This window comes from Zonotrichia albicollis, chromosome Z (genome assembly GCF_047830755.1).
Source record: "Zonotrichia albicollis isolate bZonAlb1 chromosome Z, bZonAlb1.hap1, whole genome shotgun sequence".
NCBI lineage: Eukaryota > Metazoa > Chordata > Aves > Passeriformes > Passerellidae > Zonotrichia > Zonotrichia albicollis.
The window spans coordinates 29,785,890-29,810,625 of NC_133860.1; the positions used below are offsets into that span (position 1 = coordinate 29,785,890).

The window sequence follows — 24,736 nt, forward strand, 5'->3', positions numbered from 1 at the left end:
CTTTAAAAAGGTCCAGATTGGTTTCATCTTTCTTCAGATTTTATCACTCACTCTTTCTTAGTCATGTGCAGTCACTAAGGCAAAGAGAGGTAACAAGTGTTTGATGTATGGTAGTTGAGCCAATTTTGTCAGAACCGCATTTATTTTAAACTGCTCTTGTATTTGATACTCACAAGATGTAGATGTTCATTATTTTCTAATCCAGCTGATAAGAACAGACAGTCCTGAGGTTGGATTAAGAGGTAAACCAAGCTTGTGTTAGAGCAACAGTGCCAAAAAAATCACAGTAAAAATTAAAGAGATCCTCTTTCCTTGCACTGGGATGATTTCCATTACTGATTAAATGGATATAGAGCTCCAGAGGACTGACATCTTACTGGGAGAACTTCATATCATTTATTATTTGCAGTACACACACACACCTTTCAGAATGCTACTTAATCTTTTTTGAATACATTAGCAGTTTCAAGTCATTTTGCCCTTTGCAATCTGCAGAGAGCCATTAAAGCTTCTTTAATGTCAGAAGAAATTTCAGATGAATAAGGGACAAATTACTGAATTTAACCATTTGGGGGGAAAGGGTCATTTTTGCTTGTTTCTGAAAGCGTACACACCTCCTAAACACAACAAATCATGGCATATATCTTACTCACTTGTTGGAACTCTCTTTATCAGTAACTTATTCAGATTATTGCAGATGAGCTGAAAAGTACTTGGCATATTTCCAATGGGATAAAGAGTATAAAAAGGTTGATCAAGTAGCAGTGTATCAGAGTCAAGCTCATTTGAAAACTTTCCATTATCTCCATTTGTTCTTATTGGGAAAATAAAATAAATAATTCATCAGGACATTAGGTTTCTCAGACCCATCACTGACACACACACACACCTGTTTTTATGTATAAGTGCAGTATACACTTATAAGTTATACAGTTACAAGACTGTATGCATACCTGTGCCATATACCTTCATGCTTGCGCATGGCTGTGCATGAAGCTCTGCATATCCTCTCCACTTGCGATGGATTTGTCTCCTGCAGAGTTTAATGGTTTTCTGTTTTGACAATTTAAACACTGACTCAATACTGTTTAACAAAATCAAGAGTAGATTTTGGCAATTAATTTTTTGCCATCAATAGTATTCTCAAACTGGGCCATAACAGCAAAGACTATGAGAGTGAAAGAGCAAGACAATTCATTAGACAACTCTGCAGCAGCTAAAAGTGGCAAGGGATGTCAGACCATGTTCCTGTGCTTCAATACTAATGAGAGTCATTGCATATTCATAATCCTAAATACAGTCAGCTTCTGATAAAAACTTTTGTCATCGAAGCTTCACAGAAAGAGCAAAGCAGTGCACTCCTTGTGTTGTGGCACTTCTACCAAGCCAGAGCAAGAACAAGATTGATTGTTTTCCAACACAGCCTGACAGAGAACTAAGAGATACTGCCCCAAGGGTCCTGAAACTAAGCTTAGTTTGATCACAAGGCTCCAAGTAATCAAAGAACCAAAAGAGAGGGGGGAAGAATGTTTGTTTGCCTTGCTGGTGAGTTTTAGTCTATTTTTTTTAAACTACTTTTTAAAGATAAAGGATACTTAAAAGAAGCAGCTTTTCTTATTGAGTGTTGAGATTAATTATCTGTTAGGCATTTTAAAAAGTTAATATCAATTTTTATCATGAGAATGAATGGCAGATGCTAGCAAACTTGTTCCCATGTTGTAGCAACACTCCTTTATGTATTAATAGTACAAATGTCTAAAACTCTACGAAGTTTCACATCAATATGAATAGCAAAGATTAGTGAACTCAACCTCCAGATATTAAAATCAGCTCTGCTAGGTGTTGTACTACCCAGAATTCTTTTTTTGCTTGTTTCTTTTCTTTTTTTTCTTTTTTTTCTTTTTTTTTCTTTCCTTTTTTTTGTTGTTGTTGTTGCTGTTGTTGTTGTTATTGGGTCCTTCTGCTTCTCATCTTTACTGCCGTTTTCTTTATTAATTTTGAGAAACTACTCATCTCTTTTGCTGTAGACATTCAGATCCTGAAGGTGCACAGCTCTGCTAGCCTTTAACCTTGTGATACCTGTCTGCTGGGACAGCTGTTAGCATCTTCTGGAGTCAAAGAGAAACATATGTTCAGCAACTACTTTGAAAACACCTTGAGCATTTTCTCACTCATAAAGATCTCTTCAGCTGGAATGCCAGCACGTTTCCACATACATTGAACAGGCAAGCAGGCCATGAAATGTACATCAAATTAAATAAAACAGGACATTAATACAAACATTTAAAAATCTGATTACAGTGCAGGATTGGATTTTTTCCTATTAATTATAAAATCATTCATTTGGGAAAAAAATCATTTCACAGCTTAAGAGAAATCACTAAATATTAAGGATGGGGAGGCTTTTGGTAATACTTTTAAATATCTCTGTCATATGTTTGCAATCTTTGAAAACAGAGGAGTTTGTAGTTCTGATGATTGAAGTAACTAATTATCCACAGGTATTTTAGGTGTTGAGACATTAAATTGTCAGCCTTATCAGTTTCATTGCAGTAAAATATTAAAACACTGACTTTTGTCTATTTGGAGAAATTTATTTTTCCGAAGATGACAATCCTTTAAGCAGAAACCAGGCAGCTTGCCAGCTCTCCATACATGGAAGTTTGCAAATGAAACCTATATTTTCAAAAGTTTCTAAAGTTCAATGAACGGTGCATGGATCTTTGGCAAATAGCCTTGTATTAAACAGATTTCCATATACTGCTTACATTTCCCTTAAGCCTGTTATACAGTAGCATGTATTCATTACAAATAAATGAATGTCATAGATCATGGTTTGCATTCAAGTTATACATGTATTCATCGTTCCTCAATTATGTACATTTTTCTAAAGCAAACTGTAACCCTCCTTGGACTGAAGCTATAGGAACAAGTTTGATTAAATGTTCTACAAGACTGAAGTAAATGTTCATCATATCTGTCAGCAAGCTGACAGCTTTCAAAAAAGAACCTTTGTTCCTGGGATAAGTAAGTTGTATGATCTTCTTTAAAATGCCTCATTCAAAACCTTAGAGGAAGAAGGTGTTACATTCAAGTGAATTCTACGCAAAATGTGATTGTTGGTAAGTATGCTTTGTATTCCAGATCCTTGATATACAAACATTATTTGACAGGATAGTGACTATTTTTTTAATTTGTTGCTGTTGCTTGTTGGAACACTTGTGCTCTCTCATTAGGCAAAGGTGTATTTGACAAGCTTTTGACATATGTACGAGGAAAAGTCACCATTAACCAGTGCCCTGCATCACTTTTGTGCTTAGTTGTGCTTTAATAGGCAAAGCCTAGGCATAGAGATTTCTGGACACATTAAAAATTACATTTGATTGACTAAAAGAGAAATAAAGTAGACCAAAATTTGGATGGCCACAAAGGAATGATTTAGCTGAATCCATGAGAAGAAAAGGGAGCAACTCTTCCATTTTTTTCTGGGATGTTAAATGCTTTCTCCCAAATGGAGAAGTAACATCACTGGCTCAAAGAATTAGGCCAGGCACACTGTGTCTCCCACGTACTTAATAAGTACCTCAAAAAAAACATATCAGCTCATGAAAACATAAAAGTGAGGTTACCCATTAGCATGGGAAGATATATCCTTCCTAATCTCTTCAGACAGAAAAGTTACTGTACAACATCAAGCATTACATTTGATTACTTTTAGATAGCCAAACTTTTCACAGTAGTAACATTTCAAAGCTTGAGAACAGCATTTGGCTTTAAAAGTCACATATTTATCTGTTTATATGAGTTGTTACAGTGAATAAGAGCAATGCACTGATCCAACATTTTTAAAAATCCATCCAAAATATTTGACTGAATAGGACTGGGTTCCATTTTGATTTCAAGCCAGATAGAAATAATCTTATTTCTGTTCATCAATATGTCCTTCTACTTTTTGTCTGTGGGTCTGCATAGGGCAGAAGATATGCCATTTGTTGTATGCCTATATGCACTCAACTAATATTCTTTTCTACAGACTTTGGGTGAGTCCAAGGTGAGTCAGTCTCAAGCTGAGGTCTAACTACTTGCTTTGCAATCTGGCACACTAAATAAAACCTGTGTTGAAAGTGTGTTACCCAAGTGTCACCAAGTGTCCTTCCCAAAGTCAGATGAACAAACCTGGATGTGCTCTTACAAGCAACAAGTTGTGGTTAGGGTGGCAATATGACATTGATTTCTGTATAATTTACAGGTTTAGAGCAGAAAAAATTTATTGGCTGGTTGTGTTATTGCTATTCCTTTAAATAAGGGAGCACAAGCTGCCTCACTGCTCCTCACAAGCAGACCTTGCATGAGTCTCCACTGACACTGCAACGTCCTTGCAGTCTCTGTAGTATGCTCCTAGAGAACAAATCTGGAGAATCAAGCTTTGTTTCAGGAGTAAACACAGCCACAGCTTGGGCACGGACAGACAGGTTGCTGTGTAGTGTCAAACCCTGCAAGCGCTGGCAGGAAGAGCTGGAGTTCAGCAGATGCCTCCGTTACCCCAGCATCCTACCACTGGCCATATCAGTTTTAGAGCCACCCAAATCACCTCACTGATATTAGCTACTTCTTACTTTCTCCATCCCAGTCAACATGTACCAACATAAGCAGAGAAACACAGCAGGAGTTATTATCCATCCTAGCTATGTGTTAGTACAATTCTAATTTACCTTCATGCTGGGTGGGGGGGGAGGGAGAAGAGAACTGATGCAATACAAATAATAAATATCTGGTTTAATCCAAAGTAGGAGTTCATTCCTTCCTACAAAGAAATTTATTTCCTTAAACAGTATATTTAAATTACCTTTACCATAAGATTTTGGAAAGTCCAGGTTTTTTTATTCCTTTCTTACTTTTACCTGTTTTGCTCTAGTTCAGCTCCTCTTTACAGAAGAGTCATAGTTTTAATCCTTTCAGGTTATACTCCTTCAAGTTCTGCATTTTTATCATCTTTAGGACAATTCAGCAGTCATGGAGGAAAAAGAAATATTTGCTTTGACATTGGAATATTTATCCTGATGTGTCTATCTTATAGAAGAGAATGACAATAGTATTTCAGACACTGTGGGGTGGCAATTGGTGTTGATTTAAAATCTTTAATCACAACTACCAGAAAATATGAAAAATAAAACAGAGGGATAGGTCTGAAATTTTTTAAAGCATTGTCCACTGAATTATGATGCAATATCACAGATTAATTTGCAGAACCCCCATCAGCTTAATAAAACTCCAGTGAAATGCATGGACAGAAATTGCACTCTTTTAACATCACGATTAATGAAGTAGAGAAAGGAAGAAATAAAGAAAGAAATTCAGCATTCAACCGCTCTGTCCCCTCTCTTTGGCACAATATTTTCTACACATATACCATTTGCACTGGTAATTAAATTAGTAATATGATATCTGTTCTCAAATGTCTCTGAGTATTTTGATTTCTCGCATCTTATTTGATGTTTCATTCCTAACTGTTCCTGGTCTGTCAATGTATGCTCTCATCTCTTTCTGTTATGTGGCAGAGTATCATCTCCAAAGTTTCTTTGTGTTTTTGAGGCCCAATTTAGTTTTATACTTTTCTAAATTCCTATGAAAACAAAAAAACTAGGATTTTTTTACAACTGCTTTAGGGGAAACATGAAGGCAAAGGAGTTATGGGTATCTTAACCCACATGAGCGGCCTTCATTTGGCTAGAAACTCAAACTTCTTTGAAAGGTAGAGCCAAATGATATTAAGTATTCTCAATTATACCTGTGGAGATCCATATAATAGTTTAAAGTCTATTGACTGTGTATTTCCTATTTCATTGTTTGCACTGAAATTTTGATAACATAAATCAAATCTGTCTGAAGGACAAAATGCCATCCAGAGAAACTTGGACAAGCTCAAGGACTGGGATTCTGGAAAATGTATGTGGTTCCTTGCTACCACTTTATACCTGCAACCAGTACAACGTCACAGCAAGCAAGTTAGCCAGGCATGCAGTCTGGATTTAATGTGGAATAGGAAATTAATCCTTTGCTAATAGATGGGCTGTTCATCACTTCAGTTTGTTTTTTTGTAAAGTAAATATTATATATACTGTTCATATATAGCGTGTGTGAAATATAAGAAGGCTATTTATGGTCCATGTCACAAGGCTATGAACAAACTGCATTTGTGAAAAGGGATTGCTACTACTTTGTGGTCATGGCAATAGTTGTTTTTCAAGTGTTTCTGAAAAAAACAGAGGCCAGTGTTAGCCCATTTTCAGCTTATCAAACCCAATGGCTATTAAGCTTCTGGCAGTGGTTCTTTACACTAAGCAACACTATCTGTCACTAAAACAGACTAGGATGTATTGCAGCATCAATTATTAATGGAAAGTAACTTTCATCTGCAGACAGCAATTTGCAGCACCATGAACAGGAGACAGCACCATGGAAATCTGCACATCTTTCTTTGGCATCTTGTTCTGCTGCAAAAAGTTCTCCACATCTGGTTGTGGGGTTCTACCACGAATGTTCTGATGCAATGTTCTGAGAGCAAGCGAGAACATGTGGGTCAGTGAGTAGCTTTTTCCTTCTGGGCCCATCTTTGGATTGGCAGGAAGAAAGCTGTTGGGTAATACACAAAGGCACTTCATGGCGCAACATGAAATCTGTTCCTATGCTGAATATAATCATAAATCTACAGCAGAAAAGTAATAGTGTTCTTCCCAAACAATTTTATTTTAACTTCTTTGGTATGCCAGGAAAATGACAGATGATCAACAGACTACCAGAACACCATTTTACTATCTCTGATAGTTGTCAGTGAAAGGAAATAGTATTATTACCAATAATTGCCTGTACTAGATGTCCAGAAATATAACCCTTATCAGTTACTTTTTTGTTAAATTTCTGGTCCATTCCAATAAAAGTTTCTTTTAATTTTTGTAAAATCATATTCTGCTACACATCATGACAGATCCAATGTGCTAATAGTGTCTTCAAATTAAAAGTTTCTTTTAAGGGAGTACCAGCATGCATTCTCTTTATTTTTTTTCACTAAACATTTTTATGTCTTCTTTAGAACATGCCAGCCTGAAGATCTCCATTATTAAATGTATTAAAACGTAGAGGGAAATTATCTATTTCAAAATTACTGGTTAATTATTATATAGGTATGATTTTAAAATTTGGGTATAAATAGATGCTCTTGTTTACTTTGATACACTCATTTTTACATAAATTTTGAAATAATTTAAAATTATTCTGTTCATTTTATAATCAACACACATGTTTTTAACTAGCCTTTAAACTCACCTGTTGCAACTTATTTTCAGAAAATGCACTAGTTTAAAGTACTTACATAAGCCGGTCAAACATAGTAAACAACCAGCAAAAGCTCTAATAACATCAGATTAAATATTTTAAGTGATTTTTAGTCAGTGCTTACATGTATAAACATTTGGGGAAGTGATTGCAAAGAGACAGTGATAACACCACTGTCTTAGTCAGTGATTTCTTCTCTGCTGTTAGACATATTAGACATTAAATGATCCCATCACCATTAATCTGAATATTTGGTTTAATACAGCTCTCTTACAAATGAATTTTGAAGATATTTCCTTAAACTAGATATACCTCTGCGTCTTAATCTCGTAACAAGTATTAAATATAACTTAACAGTATAGAATATCAGACAATGGTTGTAATAAACTTAGTTAATCTGGTGAAAAACTTTAACTGGTGCATAAGTTTATAAAATAGGAAAATTGTTTATCTGCATGTCATCAAATCCTCATTTTTCCAATTCACAGAAATTTCCTTTCAATGTAGTATTGCCTGAGTGAAAGATAAGTGGGTGACTTGATAAACACAGCATTCAAAAAATTCTCTTTTCCTGCTGTTACTAAGACACTTACTATTCAATATTGGGCTGCATATGAAATTGACTTTGTCAGACCGTGATAATGTTTATAAGCTATAGTGTTTGGTTTTTCTTATTTGTAAAGAAAGAGGACTCTTCGTATCTCAGCTACCAGGTCAAATGATCAAATTAGGAGAAGTAATAATAATTTTATTCTGAAAATTTTGAAGGTTCTGAAGAAGTTTTTATTCAAGAAGTACCCACTCCCTTGAAGAGTCTCTGAGATGAGAGGTGTGAGTTGATAACATATCAAAAGGGCTGCTAAGTAGAAGCCCTAAGGATGAGTTTCTGACAGAAAAAAAATAAATTTGAGCACCAGCATCTATCACCATCCATTACAGTTATTCCAGAGAAAGAGTAATATTTCATTGAGAAAGTTCATCACAGAAAGAAATCAATCATTTCTATTATGACTATGTTTGATTATTATTTTAAAACTGTTTTTTTGTCTTATGGGCTGTTTTATTTTTAGCATATAAAGTCCACCTTTGGTTATTTAGCTTCAGCTTCTCTGTAACAGCAAGTCTGCAGACTGCAGGTGGATTGCAAAGGGATTTTGGCAGTGTATTCAACCTGTTGAGAAAAATCCATTTTTCCTGCTATTACTTTCCATTGTCAGCCTCCTGCCAGTGTTCGTGGTGGCTGTCAAAACAAAACAAAAAAAAACAAGCAGGGAATAGCGTGATGCAATATAGATTAGAAATTTAACCAGCATTTTGTTACAGAAATAATCATGGAAGAGAAAGTGGTTTATTAATACCTTGATATCACCTGCCATCTGAAGAAGCTCAGCCCACATTGGAGATGTAAGATTTGGACACAAATTTCTGGTATGTGATCCCAAATTTCAAGGCTAATCAGTCAAAGATATGTATGTAGTTTTAGCCAGCATTTCACACTCATTTGACACATAAGACCTACACAAAGTGCAGAACAATAGAGAATTAGTCCCACTGAGCTTAATAAAAACCTAGAGAGGCGGGAAATGTCATAGTTCATTTGTGGAGCTCTAAGTATGTTTTTCATAACTTAAAAATGTTCTGGGAGGTGCCAGTATAAAACAAAGTTCCAGTGCAAGCAAAAGGAAAATAGAAAACAAAAATAAAAACATATGGAGACCTTTAGAAGCAAGTTTAAATTTGCCTTGTACTAACCCCCAATACACACTCCCTGTTTTTCCTGGATCTCATGAGGAAAGGACAGTTCTGGGTTTCTTCTCCAGATCAAGACTTTAGCTGTTTATTTCCATCCAGCTCTTCTTTCAAAACTGCTGCATTATCCCTCTCTCTCTAACACCTGCTACATAATATTTCACACTCGTTCAGTCTCATTTGAGCTACAGGAGGGAAAAGAACACCAGCATCATCCAAAGTTGTGCCCAACACTGCAAATGTCTCTATGAAAGCAAGCCATCCCCTCTGCCCTTGTGTTACATGACTGAGGGTGCCAATTTTCATAGACACCATCCAAGCAAGAGCAGCAGCAGCAGTACAGGAGATGACACCTCAAATTCAGCATGAATGAGAAGACTTGTGGGATTCCTCTGTCCAGCATTTATTTTATGATTTTCATGATACGTGATATTTTGAAGAAGGAATGCTGCTGCTGTTGCACACAAGTAACCTGTTGCAGTGGGTGAGAAGGAGGCTTTTCCAAGACCCACACAAGGAAATGCATTAAAAATGTACATTGTGTTGTCACATATTTCTGTTTTCAGGTGTCTTATTGTCATGTAGCTGCCACAAAATCTATTACATACATCTGTAGCCATTTAATGCCATGCAGAATTCATTAAAGATCTGTTGGCAAAGGTTATCTTGTCCTCCCAGATTCAGTTTAGTTCATGTACATCACAAATCTCAGCCTAGTTCCTTTATTGTCCTACTCTTTGGCAAGAGTGGAAGAGCCTGGAAACTGTTTTATTCCACCTTATTAACAGGCTCTTCAAGTGTGTGAACAAACTTGGGGATAGCTTTGTGTCTGTCCATGCAGGGGCAAAGCCATATGTTCCAAAAAGGTTCTCATTCAAACTATTGTTCAAAAAAAAAGAAAGGGACATTACTAATGCTGGATAAATTGTCTGAGACCATCCTCTATGGCCTGAGGAGAGGGAAGGACAAATATTTCAGCTGAAAGATACCTACAACACTTATCTAGTCCACTTGCCTCACCACTTCAGGTTTGATTGAACTTACTTACCTAAATAACAAGTTAAATCATGCTATTCAGCACATAACCTAAATGTCTCTAAAACAGTGACAGGTTTGGGGCATCCCTCTATTCCCAATGTTTGGCCACCCTTTCAATAAAAAAATGTTTCCTAATAGCAAGCTCCAGCCTTCCCTGAAAAAGGTTTGAACCATTCCCACAGATTGTGCTGGATCCCCTCCCTCTCCATTTCCCTTTCTCAGAAAGTTGTAGACAGCAATGAGTTCACCCCTCAGCCCCCTTTTCTCCAAACTGAATAAACCCAGAGTGCTCAGCTGCTCTTCAAAGACATGCCTTCCAGTCTTTTCTGTAGTTTTGTTGACCAGCTTGTGGTATTCTGCCTAAAGAGCAAGGTGCAAGCTGCAATGCACTAGCCTGAGATAGAGTCTTCTATCTCAGACTAGTAGAACTCCCCAAGCTGTAGATGAAGGACTGTACTGGAGCTTGACTTCTCCTGTTGGCAGCCCTATTTCTGTTTGGGTAGCTCCTAAAAAATTTAAATTAGTTTTCAGTACCTCAACACAGTTGCTCCAAAGGTCAAGGACAAAGAGGCAATGTTGTGTGTGATACCCAAATTCTTATAATAAATTATAAAATAAAATAAACTGACCTCTTTCACTCTCCAAAACTGAGACAATTGCTCACAATAGATCCACCATAATAAGGCACAATTTTCCCAAAGTTAATCCAAGGGCCGTACTCCTTCCTGTTGTTGGTGCTAACTTGTAAAATGACACATCATGGAAAAGAGACGAGTCATGCAGCTGTCTGGTGCTCCCCATGCAGGTGGGCACCGAGTCCATCCAGCTCATTGTTGTTTATACAAGTCGTTGATGAGGGATGAGTCCACCACAGCTACAGAGTACCCCTACATATGCTAAAGACGGTGTCACATTCTCTGCTTAGAAGCTAAAAGACAGAGAGGTGGACATGGGAGTTATTTTGGGATGCATGGATAAGCACTTTAATAAAATATACTGATTTGGGGAAATTAAATTCTGTTATTATTCCAGTTTTCCTGGGAAATGGCTGTTTCTATGTTAACTGTTCCTAGATATTGAACCAACTTGTATCCCACTGATAAGAAATGTGAGTAGCACTATATTTTCTATCCACTCTCTTATGGAGCAATACAAACACATATACCATTATACTTCTTCTACAATGGAGGTAAGATCTTTTACAATGGAGGCAAGATCTTTCAGTACATCCACCACCCTCTGGAAAAGCTATTCACACAATACAAAAATTTCAAGCAATGTGCATAGCAGAGGCAGGGGGAAAATATCTGGTTTTCTTTTTTTTTTCCTACCTTGGTGTTTATAATATGTGACATTGCCATCAGTGCAGTGCAGTAAAAATGAAATGGTAGCCAATGTGCATAGACACTATGGAAATTTCAAACGACGAAAGCAACAACAAAAATTATACTTTCCCTTTCCTTTTCTATGTACTCTGCATTAACATAAGGATATGTGACTTAGCTATCCATGCACTGCAATAAAAATAAAATTGGTAGCCAATGTGCCCAGACAGAACCTTCAAATAAAAAAATTAAATTATACTCCTTTTCATCATGTAAAGAATACATGGTGTGAGGCACAAATTTCACTTTACTGCCACATGATAAATTATGTGATGTTAACCTGTATTTCTTTCTCATCAAGAGGAAGTAAGAAAAGTAGTTTAGGAAATTTTTTTTTAATTTGTTTTCATTTTATAATCACTAAAATATGTTCTAAAACACTTTCTTATATTAAGCTCATTGTGTTTATATATTTCCTAAATGAATGGGGTTTTGGTAAAATGTTTGTATCTAAAATTACTCATATAAATAAAAATACACAATTATTTTATGGGATAATAGGGAAACAGATATCTGCATGCAACATTTTCATCATTAGATATGTTCATGCTGGCACATTTTCATGACTTCACTGCAAAATACTCTGTGCTGATTTGAAACCATCTTAAAGATTTGTTAACAACCCCAATGCTTTAGTTATGCTTGTAGAATTGTTTAATAAATTAGTAGGTAATATTGCTGTAGTGTGAGGAGATATGACCTGATAGAATGTGCTCACAGTGGGAGCAAAGCCAGCAGCTCTTCATCTATGATCAGTGAACTGCTGATGGTTCATAGCTCCCTTGCTCAAATTGAGGGGACAGCCATCTGACTGTCCTTGTTTACAGCTAATAAACAACATTGCAAATAATTAGGCATGTATTAGGTGCCTTAGCATTGTTTTTTGACCATGCCACTTTCATTGCTTAACACAAAGATTGATTTCTTCAAAAATAGTTAGCAGAAGACAGTTGTCCAAAAGACAGTGTTTTTTGAAAAAATCTGGGCTGTGTTTCAAAACAATAGCAAACAAAAACCATCAGTCTAGAAGACTGAGCAAGGAGCTCTTGCAGTTTGATGGGTGGGGGCTCCATCTTTGGATGCTGCTAACCAGTTGCTATCATGGTTTAACCTGAGCACAGCTGTCGTGACTCAAAATCCTCCTTCGAATAGGAGGAAGTGCCAGGCAAGGCAAGCTGCAGGCACCAAAGACTCCTGAGGAAGTGATCTTCACACTGGTCGGAACAAATCATCTTTTCTACTCAGTGTGATTGTAAGGATGGAATGAATCCTCCAAAGTCTTTGTGTTTTCATCCGTGGTTGTAGGATTGTGTTCCTATGACCTCTATGGTCCTGTTCTGAAGAACAAATACATAATTGAGAAATTCTCACTTCTAAAATATTTCTTAAATCCAACAAGAGAAGAGTTCAATCAGAAAGTTACTCCCTTTTCTGGGACAGTTCTGCCATAGCTGTGTGGATGAAATGATTGGAAATCAGAGCTATGGTAATTTAAATAATCTGTTTAAAAGATATTACTTTCCTGTAATGCTAGTAATTTTTAAATGGCTCTTTCTTTGATTCATGAACAATACATGAACAGTACATGATTCAAATGAGCAACTTTTATTAAGAATTTATTCCAATAAAAATGTCAGACTGGGTGAAATCCATTGTATACTGCAGCATTTTCATATATATTTTTAATAGCATACTTTAAGGTTCAACTTCTTACAGAACAAAGTTGACAGAGAGGTTGGGGCTGCCACAAAAGATCAAGGAGCCAACAAAAGCAGAAAGATATTATATAGATAATTGTGAAGATCTTGATGCAGTTCAAGTGCTTTTGAAGTTCTGTAATGATTTCTTGCTATCAGAAAGTGACAGGTTTAATTGAAGTCAAAGCTTGCTACTAAGTCATGAGATCCATAGGGGTGTAAATATTAGGGCTGCTGCTAAGCAATGAGTCACCTTAGTATTAATTGGAAAAAAAAAAAAAAGAATACTTTGCACTGCTTTGACAGCATGGCACATAGTAAGCTATGCTGAGAGGTGCTTTGGTATCTTTGCAGGGAGGATCTTCTGCTTTTAATTCCTTTTCTAACTGGCTTTGTATGAGGGTTCGGTTTCTTATTTTCCCTTCATAAAGTTTTTTCTCCATTGTCCCTGCCATTATGTATGAGCTACATCAATAATTAACCATGTGGCTGGAATACTGCAAAGATTAAAAATTTCACCATAATCTGGGAATTTCTTATCATTTCAACTATTTAAATATTTTTACAGCTTGAAGTTCAGTATAACAGAGCAATATAGGCAGTCACCTACAATTTTACAACCCTTGTGGTGGGCATAACCACACTTCCTAAGCACAGCCACTGTAGGAGTGATTTTAAAAGAAAAGTTATTGCTAATTGCCATTTTGAAGCAAATAATATATTGAGCAAGAGGATCAAAATGCAAAACACTGTTTCTGCTATGTCATAAAAGAAGTTGAAATACACAATTCACTGGCAAAGTGACTTAGTTCAGCTGAATGGGTTCTAAATTACAGTAAGCATTTAAATTGATAAGCACAGATATAATATGGACTGCAATGGGATTAATGAATAAATATTAGGGTCTTATGTTACCAATCACATTTACAGTCACATTTAAAAGTAGAGCCATAGTTATTAGTTATACTCAGGGTACACTTTACACAGGAGACTAGGCAGTGAAGTAACATCGCTATGCAGCCCCTTGCTTGAACTGAAGAACTAGGGCACAATATTTTGGTTTTGCAGATCATCTAGTTAAAGTTCATCCCATTTTCAAGGTTTTATAGAAACTTTAACACAGATTTTAACACATGGCACTCCTACAGCTCTACACCCACCCCTACTAGAGAGTTTCCCTGGGGGAAAATTGGTATGGATAGGATCCTAGGTAAAGTGTACTTCTAGGACAAATTAAATTTTAAGTTACACTTGATTTTGGGGAATGATTCTTCTTTTATGGTTGAGTTAGTCAGGCCCATAATCAGGTTCCTAATACATTCAACAAACCATCAGGATACATGAAATATCTTACCAGATAATCCTCTTTAGAATCCACAGTTCAGTTATTAAGTATTCCTTTCACTAATCTCTGTAATCCAATGTTGACAGAGGTCAGTAAAACAGTGGCTAAACCCTGTATGATTAGACTAAGTCTAGGTTTTGCAATTATTCCTTTTATGATTTGTTATATTTTTGTCAGCTGTTCTTACTCCTGAAAGGACATTACAGATGTCACACATGGAGGTTCCCAGAAACCATGGAGAAGGTCTTTACAGCAGTACATCAGCCAAGAGGCGGAGACCCATCAGAAAGCTACAGATATATTCAGAGGGTATGTGAAAGTCAAGACAAAGACTATATACTATTTGATAACTGAGATGACATTAGCACACTGATGTTCACAGCCACTGGATTCGCAATCACTGTTAAATCTTCACATGCAGTGGAAGTTAACAATATGGTATTGTCCAAAAAAAAAAAATCTATTCTCTTTTCTCCTTTTGATTATAGTTCATTTAAGGGAAGAACTGCATGCTGCATGCTTTGAAAATGCTTTATGTGTCTTTGGCTCACAGAACACACAACACACTTGAGTAGGCCCATTTATTTAAGCAGACATATTAAATAATTTAAATGTGAGCATCTATGTCATAAATTTTGTAGTCTCTTTAATGTAGATAAATCTGTGTATTTAAAATAGTCTTTCTTCAAAGCCACCTTTTTCTTTTTCTTTTTTTTTCAAACAGTCATAAAGGAAATTCTGATGTCTGTGGCATGAACAATGCCAGCTCCATCATTTTAATGTTATCCATATGGGCTTCTAATAATAGATAAGAGTTTTTAGAGATTTGCATTGTATTTCTTTGAGATATGTAAATTCTTGATAGGGAAAGGCTGATTTCATTGGCCCCACAGTTAAAGGAAAGCAGACCCTAATTAAAAGAATTCTGTTCTGAATTAACTAGTTTGACATGTGCTAATTGACAGTTCCTGTGAAATGATTTTAATTAAAGTCAATATGTCTTTTTCAATTAAAAGGAAATTAAGAATATACTAATATGCATTAACAACTTAATCTTCCTTCAATATCCCATATATCAGCTGGGGTTTTTTTTTCCCTAATGTTATTGGAGAACCATCTGACATACATCTTCTACAGTTTCATTATGGTATCTCATTATTACTCAACAAGAACACAGGCACTGGTGGAAATCCTCTACAGCAAGAAGAGAACTTGCCTATACTCCAAGCATGCAGCTCCTTATCATGTGCTTCATGAGAGGTTGTCATGGTTTAGGAATGGTACTCCCTAATTCATTGCTCTCACCAAGACTCTCCTAAACCATATGTCATCAGTTCACTCCTGCTCCAGCAGGATGGAGTTGGAGGCACAAAAGGTGAAGATCACTGGTTCAGATAAGAACAGTTTATTGCAAACAGCAACGAGATAAGAAAACGGGCAGTAAAAACAACAATATTGGGGGGAAAAAAGCATGTAAATAGAGGGTGATTCTCTTGCAAGAATTCTCACCAAGGACTCCAAGGAAATGAACAATGGTAGACAATGCTACCACTTCTTTTCAATCAGAAACTGCGCCCTTCTTGGAAGTCAGAGAGTCATTTCCCCCTGGCCCCAGCAATTCTGTGAGGTGGTATAGAATAACCTCCAGGTCCTGGCCAAAACTGGGACAAAGGTAATACTTCCATCTTTCCCACACAGAAGGAAAAAAGACTGCTTATGACAAGATGTCTCCTTTTTTATTTCACACTGGGGTAAGTATTAGTAATTAGTCAAGTAATTCAAAATTTTATTAGAAGTCCAATGAGTAATGCTGCACTGCTACTCTTTCTTTCGTTATTTGGCCCAAGGAAGGGCAGGGTTTTCACTTCTGAGTGACATCCCTCATGCTCTGTTTCAGAAGTGAATGCGGAGCAGAGTTCTGTGATTGGAATGGTTTTAATTGTATATACAAGAAGAAAATAAAAAGCAGGCTTCCTTGGCAGAGCAGTGCTGAAAACAACACCATTGTTTTTGCTGGAAACATGATGTGGCTGTTTATAGCCACAAAATTAAAGATTCAAATGCTGACTTCTTGCTGTCAAGTCCAAGGCTTTACTGCTACTGACTTTACTAACTAAGAAAGCATCACAAAAATTAGCAACCCCTATGTCAATAAGAATGCTATCTTCAATATGCTCACATACGGAGAGCTCTGCAGAAGATTATAATCTTTGCATGTGAACTTTGCTCTTGATTTTTCATTTTGCTTTATTCTTATTTGGTAAATAATAATGAAAAACTCAGCTGATACAGTTTGGGGGGGGATAGAGTCATGAGGAGAAACAACAGAGTAATTTACTTAAAAGGTAATATATAGTGTTAAAATCTGGTTATTGCAAACAAGACCATATGCCAAAGTCAAGAGAATGGATTTTTATTTAACATAAATGTGAGGCAGAAATAGAAAATAATGGGGAAAGGAAACTAGAAAGGTATAGAGTTGCCACCTGATGGATGCTGAAAGGTGACTTTGTTGTTGCCATTTTGATGTCTGTTGGTCAAAGTGATGGTCACTGGCTTGATCTGTTAGGAGTGGGGAGAGCCCACAAAACATCAGAATCTACTGTGTTTGTATTCACTTATGGTCAGGTGGGAATGCCCAGGCACCTCCTCAGGGGTGGGAAGTTTCACACTGAATGATGCAACGATGTGGATTATGGAACACTTCAAGAGCCTTTGATTGTTTAAGATATTACAGATGCCTCTCCTGTCAGCACAGTTGAGTCAGTTATGGTCCATCAAAAGGCATTAATACCTTCAGGCTAGTTTGAACCTCCTGCACTCTCCTGGAGTGGAGTTTTCACACCTGACCCATTATGTAAGGGAGGACATTGACATAATAAAAATCACTATACCCCCTCACAGGAATTGCCTCCTATCAGCCTCTTCTTTTACCTTGTTCAAGGCCAAGCAGCTGCTTCCAGTGATGGGTGCACACCCATATGAAGAGAATATGTCATCTAACCTGATTTTTACCAAAACTTGACTGTGCTCCAGCAGTTTATAACAATTTTTATGTGACTTTTATATTACAACAAAAACACAAATATTAAAATTAAGCATTTACTCTAACCTGTGACATTAAGTGACAATGAACAGATTTTTATAGCTCCAGAAACTGCACTAGAGAGTGCAGTTAACCTCCAGAAATGTTGGATTAAATGCTCTGGGAAGCCTTGGGTGTTGCAGTGAGGTGTTTCCACTTTTGTTTGAAGCTGTTGTCTTTCTTGGTATTTGTTGAAATTTATAGTCATTTAAAGAAGCAGCTAATATCCAAAATATTTCATGCTATTGAAATAAAAAAGACTACATTGCATACTACTGTATGGTTTTGATTAACAAAAAGAATGCAGCCAGATTTTCAGGACTGTGTCACCAGATTTTTTACAGACAGCTACCTAATTTTTTTCCAACGCAAATGTCAATAAAAGGCTTAAAACTTTGTCCCAAACCATCTCCTACACATCGCACAATGCCTTATCTCAAGGCTAAAAACAAAATTTTTGAACAATCTTCTTAAAGGCAAATAAATGACTTACACAAAATTTTAGATTTGGGTCAAGCATCTTGATTCTCAGCCTAGATCAAGGTTTTTGGATGGTCATTATGATACCAGGAAGTTCCCTATCCAGCTCCTCTCATTTTTTGCTGCTGGTGGGTCCCTGCAACTCTACACAAATATTTTAAAGGCAAAAATAATTCAGAAAACCTGTAATAAAGACAAGGACTAGCTAAGATAGAGTCCTGGGAAAATGGCTGTTTGGTTTCACCAAAATGAGTTAAATACTTAACTCCCCTTGAGAACCCACCATAAAGGACCTGAAGTGCTATTTCAATATAGTAACTCTGTTTGACAAAAACAAGTGCAGAGATAATCAGGTCCTAGAGAGTCATTTCCTAAGGAAAAATAGTCATGCATTTAGAACAGAAATTTAAATAATATCTTTTTTTTTCCATTATTTTAAATCCAGAAACTCCTCACAACAGCAAAGTGGACTGTGGACTGGCCTCTTAAATCTTTGTGTTCATTGTAGTATTTTAATATCTCATTATCTAAGGTGTGGACACATTTATGTGTGTATCTAGGACTACATAAGATTCACAGATACCACTTTTCTCAGCATCAGGTTTTTTAACCATTGCCTCAGTATGGTGCTAGTACAAATGCACCACTGAAATGGTGAAATGTGAAATGTGTCTCTAAATTAGCAAACACAGAGATCTCAGGAAGAGAGCAGAAAATCTGGCTACTTCTATTCATTAAAATTCCATGGTACTTTGCACAAGTGGAATGCTAATCTCAGATGGTAAACCAGTCCCACAAACCTTTCAAATGTTCTTAAAATAGGGTAAGGTTTGGTTTACAGTGCTAGATGGCTACAGTGCCTCAGTATTCTGCCTGTCCAAAATTATAGTTCTTTTTCCACTGGCTGCACTATTCTTTCTTCTCTCACCCCCTTCCATTGAAGCTTTGCTTTAAACTGCTGGGAACTTCTTTCACATGTTCCCTATTGTGGCTGCATTTCATGAACAAGTGAGAGGATGTGGATGACAGCCTGCAAAGCACCAATAAAATATTTTTCCTCTCACTCCCCTTGCTAAGCTTGTTTCAGTATTTCAACTGCTTGGTCTACCAGTGGTTAGAAAAGGGAAAAGAGGGAGGTGCATAATGTAAAAAACAGTTGACTTGAATCTGAAAGCACTTATGAATAAGTTCCACTTGAGTCATAAAAGTAGTCATTTTGGTTTGAAAAAGCCACTCTTTGCCAGGACACGTAAGTGTAATGCAATTCTGGACATGTAAGAATATTCTTCTCACAGTGCAAACATCTGCAGCAAGGTTGATGTACTCCTTACTCATGCAAGTACTCTAAAAATTGGACAGGTTGGAAGACGAATTCTTTGTACAAGTAAAGACTGTGCTTTATATAAATACTTTATGATTATTATTACTATCAGTAATAGCAGTATGAGTGCTCTCGGGGGAGAAAAATCACTTGTGGATTACCTTTCTGTGGATGAAGGTCTAGATGGTTTTCAGTAGTCGACAGCCCTGAAAATCAAAAGACCAGTAAGAATCAGAAGTAAACCAATTTCCAGTTCCTATGAATCTTCCAGAATGCAGCTATGTTTGTATAAATAATTAGTGAAGTAGTCTTTCTCTTTATATCTAGCCAAGCTAGACAGAGCTGTTTGTGTGGGGAATAAACCACTGTGTTCTTGATGCAAGAATAAACCACTGTGTTCTTGATGCAAGCCAAGCACATCCCATGAATTTTACAGTTCAAGAAAAAATTTCAGTTGGCGAGAGGTTTGCTTGAGAAATTAGCATGTGGGACATAGGGTGCTGTGGTCAGTGCAAAAACCTCTGGTTTGCAAGTTTTTTCTCCTCAAGCATCTCTCCTTCTTATCATTTTCCTAGCTGTGAATACTGTGTGGGTTATACATCTTCTTAATGCTTGCATTATGGAACATGTTTGGTTTTGATGTTAAAACAGCAAACATCTTCAACATGGATTTCCTCATGAGCTGAAAAACAGTCATGTGGGTTGTTTTTAACAAATTACTTATTGGCTTTGCTATTGAGAATTCTTGGTCTGAGGCACTCATCATTTGCATATCATGCCCCACATCATTTCTGCTATTGTTAATTGAATATTTACATTTCAGTGTTCCTGATCCTGGCACTTATTTGTTTTGCATATTTCTGGTACTCAGTGGCATTAATTTTTCTGGCAATATTATTGTTGTTGTTGTTGTTGTTGTTGTTGTTGTGTTGCTGTTTTGTTGTTGTTGCTGTTGTTGTTGTTATATTACTATTAACATAATTATTTTGTTAAAGACATCTGCTTGTCTGGCTGCAAAAACAAGTCCGCCTTTGTGTGTTTCATAGAGACAGGTAGATTAGTACAGAAAATAACCGTGGTTAAAGAGGAGCACCAGTTTCCATTTTAAGCTCCTATATTTAAGTATTTAAATTTCTCTCATCTTTGCTTTCATGCCTTTACATTTTGGGCAAAGCCTTTTGGTCTTTACCTATGCTTCAAAAGTGTTTCTTAAGTGAAAGCTTGTAATTACCTAGAAATATATCCTTTTTTAAACATAACAGAAGTTTCAACAGAACCAGCTACTGTTGGTAGTTGAAATATGGCATGGAGCAACTTTCCAAGTATGTTTCCTTCAGCTACAACAGAGAAAGCTAATTAGAGCTGTGCCTTGATCGAGATGTTGACAGCTGTATTCGGATCATTCTGAGTGCACAGACAGGGAATACTGTACTGAATATGCACAGATTAGACAGATGCTGAATGGGAGGTGAGCAGAAGCAGTAAAAGATAAGAAGGGCTGTACTGGTTTTGATTAACCTCTGCAGCTCTCCTCTCCAGCAAGGAGAAATCCTACTGGGGTGCCCTTCAAGCCATTATGCAGTTCCTGGTAATTATCAAAATGGCAATCCAAAATCAGGTGATGGATTGGATTCACACTGTCTGAAATGAAATTTTATTCAACCTTTGCACCTTTGTGGGCAGCAATATGACTTTTCATGAGCTACGGAGATGCAGAAAGAATTCAATTCTTCATAGATCTGAGACAATGCAGTCCTACTCTAACATTGACAAGCAGCTGTAGATGTAGCCCACCTGTGTTATTTTACTAGTTAAGAGACTCTGAAGCCCAAAGGCAAAGTTTTTCTTCTGAGTCCTTCACCATTTTTTCTTTTACTCAGGGAAGATATATTTAAAAACTGAAACTATGGATGCATAGGAACTTCATGATATGAGCTTAACAGTTGGTTACCAACAAATCTTACAGTGGTGTTCATACCATGAAAAAACAATGGTCAGATAAAGTCATTCAAGTCAATTCATATACAGTATGATAGGACATTTTTATTCATGTCAAGCCCAGTTTTTTCTACTTGTAATGCACACCTGACTGCACACTGATACAACATGGTTCAAGTGGGTGCATCCATCTATCTGTATGCCATTCACTAAAGGAGTAAAATGTCTGGTATATCAGTAAAGAGAAAACACATTGAAGTGCTGCAGAGATGTGAATATGCCCATCAGAGTCCAGTGAAAGTTTATGAAAAGTACCCTGTTGAGAGTACTCATATTTCTGATCACTATTAATATTGAAATAGATAGCAGTGAAAGCAGATGGGCACTATAAAGCTGTGTAAAATAGGCAGGTACCTCTGTTTCACTGTCACAGAAATATCACTTCTGTCTAGTGGTGTGTTAAACTTTTTGGGTGGCTGGTTGAACTTTCATTTTGTCTTAGGCTGGAAATGCAAGATGTGGCTGGGGCTGTGCATTCTATTGCCATGTGTTAGAGGTGGGGCAGTTATCTTCTGTTATTTGGGCCACTGGTTAAAACCAGGTGGGGCAGTTTTCTTTATCTCTTCCACAACCCATCCTCCTCAGGGGAGATACCTTCTGTCCATGGGCCATTGAGTGTCACTGCATGACTGATAAAATTATATCAACCCGTTGGGAGATGGTCCACTCAGGGGGAGGAGTTAAACATTCCTACCTGGATAGAATCTGAGATTTGGAACACCACAAGCAGCCTTTTCCCTCTGGATTCCCAGGGGAGCAGCTTTCTTTTACACTGGATTCCCAGAAGAAGATCAGGCCCACCTACATCACCACTGGACCTTCAGAGGAAAACTACACCCTTCTACAGGATCACTGCTCCAACAGAACCACAGCTGTCACTCCAGGAGGACTGCAGCCACCATTTAATCAGACTGCACCCTGATCCACAGGGTGTCAAGTCAGATTTTTTACTCTGTCAGTGATGTTTTATATTTTTATTTTTCCTGCAGTTTTATTTTTCCTAATAAATAACTGTTATTCCTACTCCTATGTCTTTGCCTGAAACCTCCCCTTAATTTCAAAATTATAATCATTTGGATGGAGGGGGTTTACATTTTCCATTTCAAGAGACATTCCTGCCTTCCTTAGCAGACACCTGTCCTTTCAAACCAAGACACATACCCATATTGCTCACAAGCAAATTGGAAATGTCAGTATAAAACATCAGGAAAAGAAATATGCAAAAATTCAGCAGGAGGAATGGGTGTCCTGGAAGGACCACCTTTTCGGCAGGCATTGCTATTTTTCTGCTTCAGACTTACAGAAGTGGCTACACTGCCATTCTCTAACATTTGTGTGATGTTTGTCATCTTAAAGATGTAAGAATGCTTCAAGAATATTACACTTTTTGGAAAGTGCTTTTTGAAACTGCATATCTCTGAAGTTAAAAGTTAATATAACCTCAAAAACATTAGAATAAATGCTGCAGTGAAGCTTTGTCATGTTCTTGTTTGGGTAGTTAACTGTTATGGCCTTGATCCATGAAATGTCTTCCCACATCAGAAAAACAGCCCACTGGCGTAATATGACTGTCTTTGCACAGATCAGACTGCAAGATTAGAGACTTGATGTGGTTTTAAAACAAGGCCAGAATGTCTTATGTGAGGTCTTATGTGAGACCTTACTCAGCCCAGTTGAAACCAATGGGACTGTGGAATTAAAAAAAAACCTAACAGATGAGAATGAAGAATTTCCAGTTTGATCTTTCACATTCTATATAATCTCTGTATTCACATGTTGAAAATGGGATGTAATTTTGTATTTTATAGTTTGAATCATATAGAATCATCATAATTTATGCAGGATCCCACATGCCTGTTAAGTAGCCAGAATGCTTTCACAGGAGAAAGCATATATAAAGACAGATCTATATATGTATGTGTGTAACGAACAGACCAAATTTACTGAGAATAACTTACTGGAGAGGAACTCTACCTTTGACATTTTACACCAGTTTCCAGGAATCTGGAGGACAACTTTTTGTCCTCTTGTGTCAATAATTAAGAGGGATTTTGAAATCAATTTAATTTCTTTTCCTCTTTTTAGGTAAACCCAGAATGGAAGTTTGCTGTGATGATGGGGAAGCATTAACCCAAGGTTTCTAATAGGCCAAACTCAGCAATGTATCAAGACACAGAAGCATGTAAACAAGTTATGTTTGTGACTGTACAGTGCAAGGAGTATGTGCAGGGACTCCTCTTTCTCTGCTGCATTGAATCTAGAAGTCTGGAAATACCAAAGTCCATCTAGTATTTAATCTAACCAGGGATGGCCAAAAGGGCTTTTTCAAATATATAAATAATAAATGGAAAACAAAGGATAACTATTAGTAAATGGAGGGCACTCTGGTAACAGAGGACACAGAGAAGGCAGAGTTATTCAATGTCTTCTTTGCATCTGTCTTCACCAATAATATCAGCCCCCAGGGATCTCTAAGCCAGGAGACCAGAGTGTATGAATGTCAGGAGGAAGACCTTCCTTCACTGAAGGAGGACTGTGTCAGAGAGCACCTAAATAAATTTCACATCCACAAGTCCATCACAGGCCATGATGGGATGCATCCATGAGTGCTGACAGAGCTGGCAGACATCATAAATCGGCCTCTCATGATGATCTTTGAGAGGTCATGGAGATCAGGAGAGGTGCCTGAGGACTTGAAGTAAACAAACATCATTCTAGTCTTCAAAAAGAGCAAGAAAGGGGTCTACCATCAAGTCAGCGTCACCTCAATTCCTGGAAAGAAGATGGAGTGCTTTATTCTGGAGGCCATGTCTACCAACATGGAAGACATAAATATGATCAGAAGTCAGCAAGGATTCACTAAAGGCAAATCATGCTTGACCAACTTGATTGCCTACTACAATGAAAAAATTACCCAGACAGATGAGGAGAGAGCAGTGGATATTGTCTGCCCTGACTTTTGTAAGGCTGTCTCTCATAGCATCTTTATTAGAAAACTCAAGTATAGGGTGGATGAATGGACACTTCGGCTGGGTTGAGAACTGGCTGAGTCCAGATTCCAGAGTCAGATTCCTGAGTCAGATTCCAGAAGTTTGTGATTGGTGGTACGGAGTTTAGTTGGAGGCCTGTCACTCCCTGTGTGCCCCGGGGTTCTGTGCTGGGTTCAGCACTGTTTAACTTGTCAATGACTTGGATGAAGGGGAAATGCCTCCTCAGCAAGTCTGCAGATGATACAAAGCTGGGGGAAGTCTCCGATGCCTCAGAGAGTTGTGCAGCCCCTCAGAAGGACTGTCACAGACTGGGCAG

At 37.2% G+C, this 24,736-nt stretch overlaps 1 long non-coding RNA gene across 1 annotated transcript in view; it reads right to left on the reverse strand.

Annotated features, from left to right (window-relative positions):
- Positions 1-8,059: 8,059 nt before the first annotated feature.
- Positions 8,060-24,736, reverse strand: part of LOC141727163 (uncharacterized) — a 54,530-nt gene continuing 37,853 nt past the window's right edge. Inside the window, exons 7-10 of the long non-coding RNA XR_012578212.1 lie at positions 19,594-19,638; positions 10,749-11,047; positions 8,691-8,847; positions 8,060-8,572 (exon numbers count right to left, since the gene is read on the reverse strand). This is a non-coding gene — a long non-coding RNA (uncharacterized LOC141727163). The remainder of the gene's footprint in view (positions 8,573-8,690; positions 8,848-10,748; positions 11,048-19,593; positions 19,639-24,736) is intronic.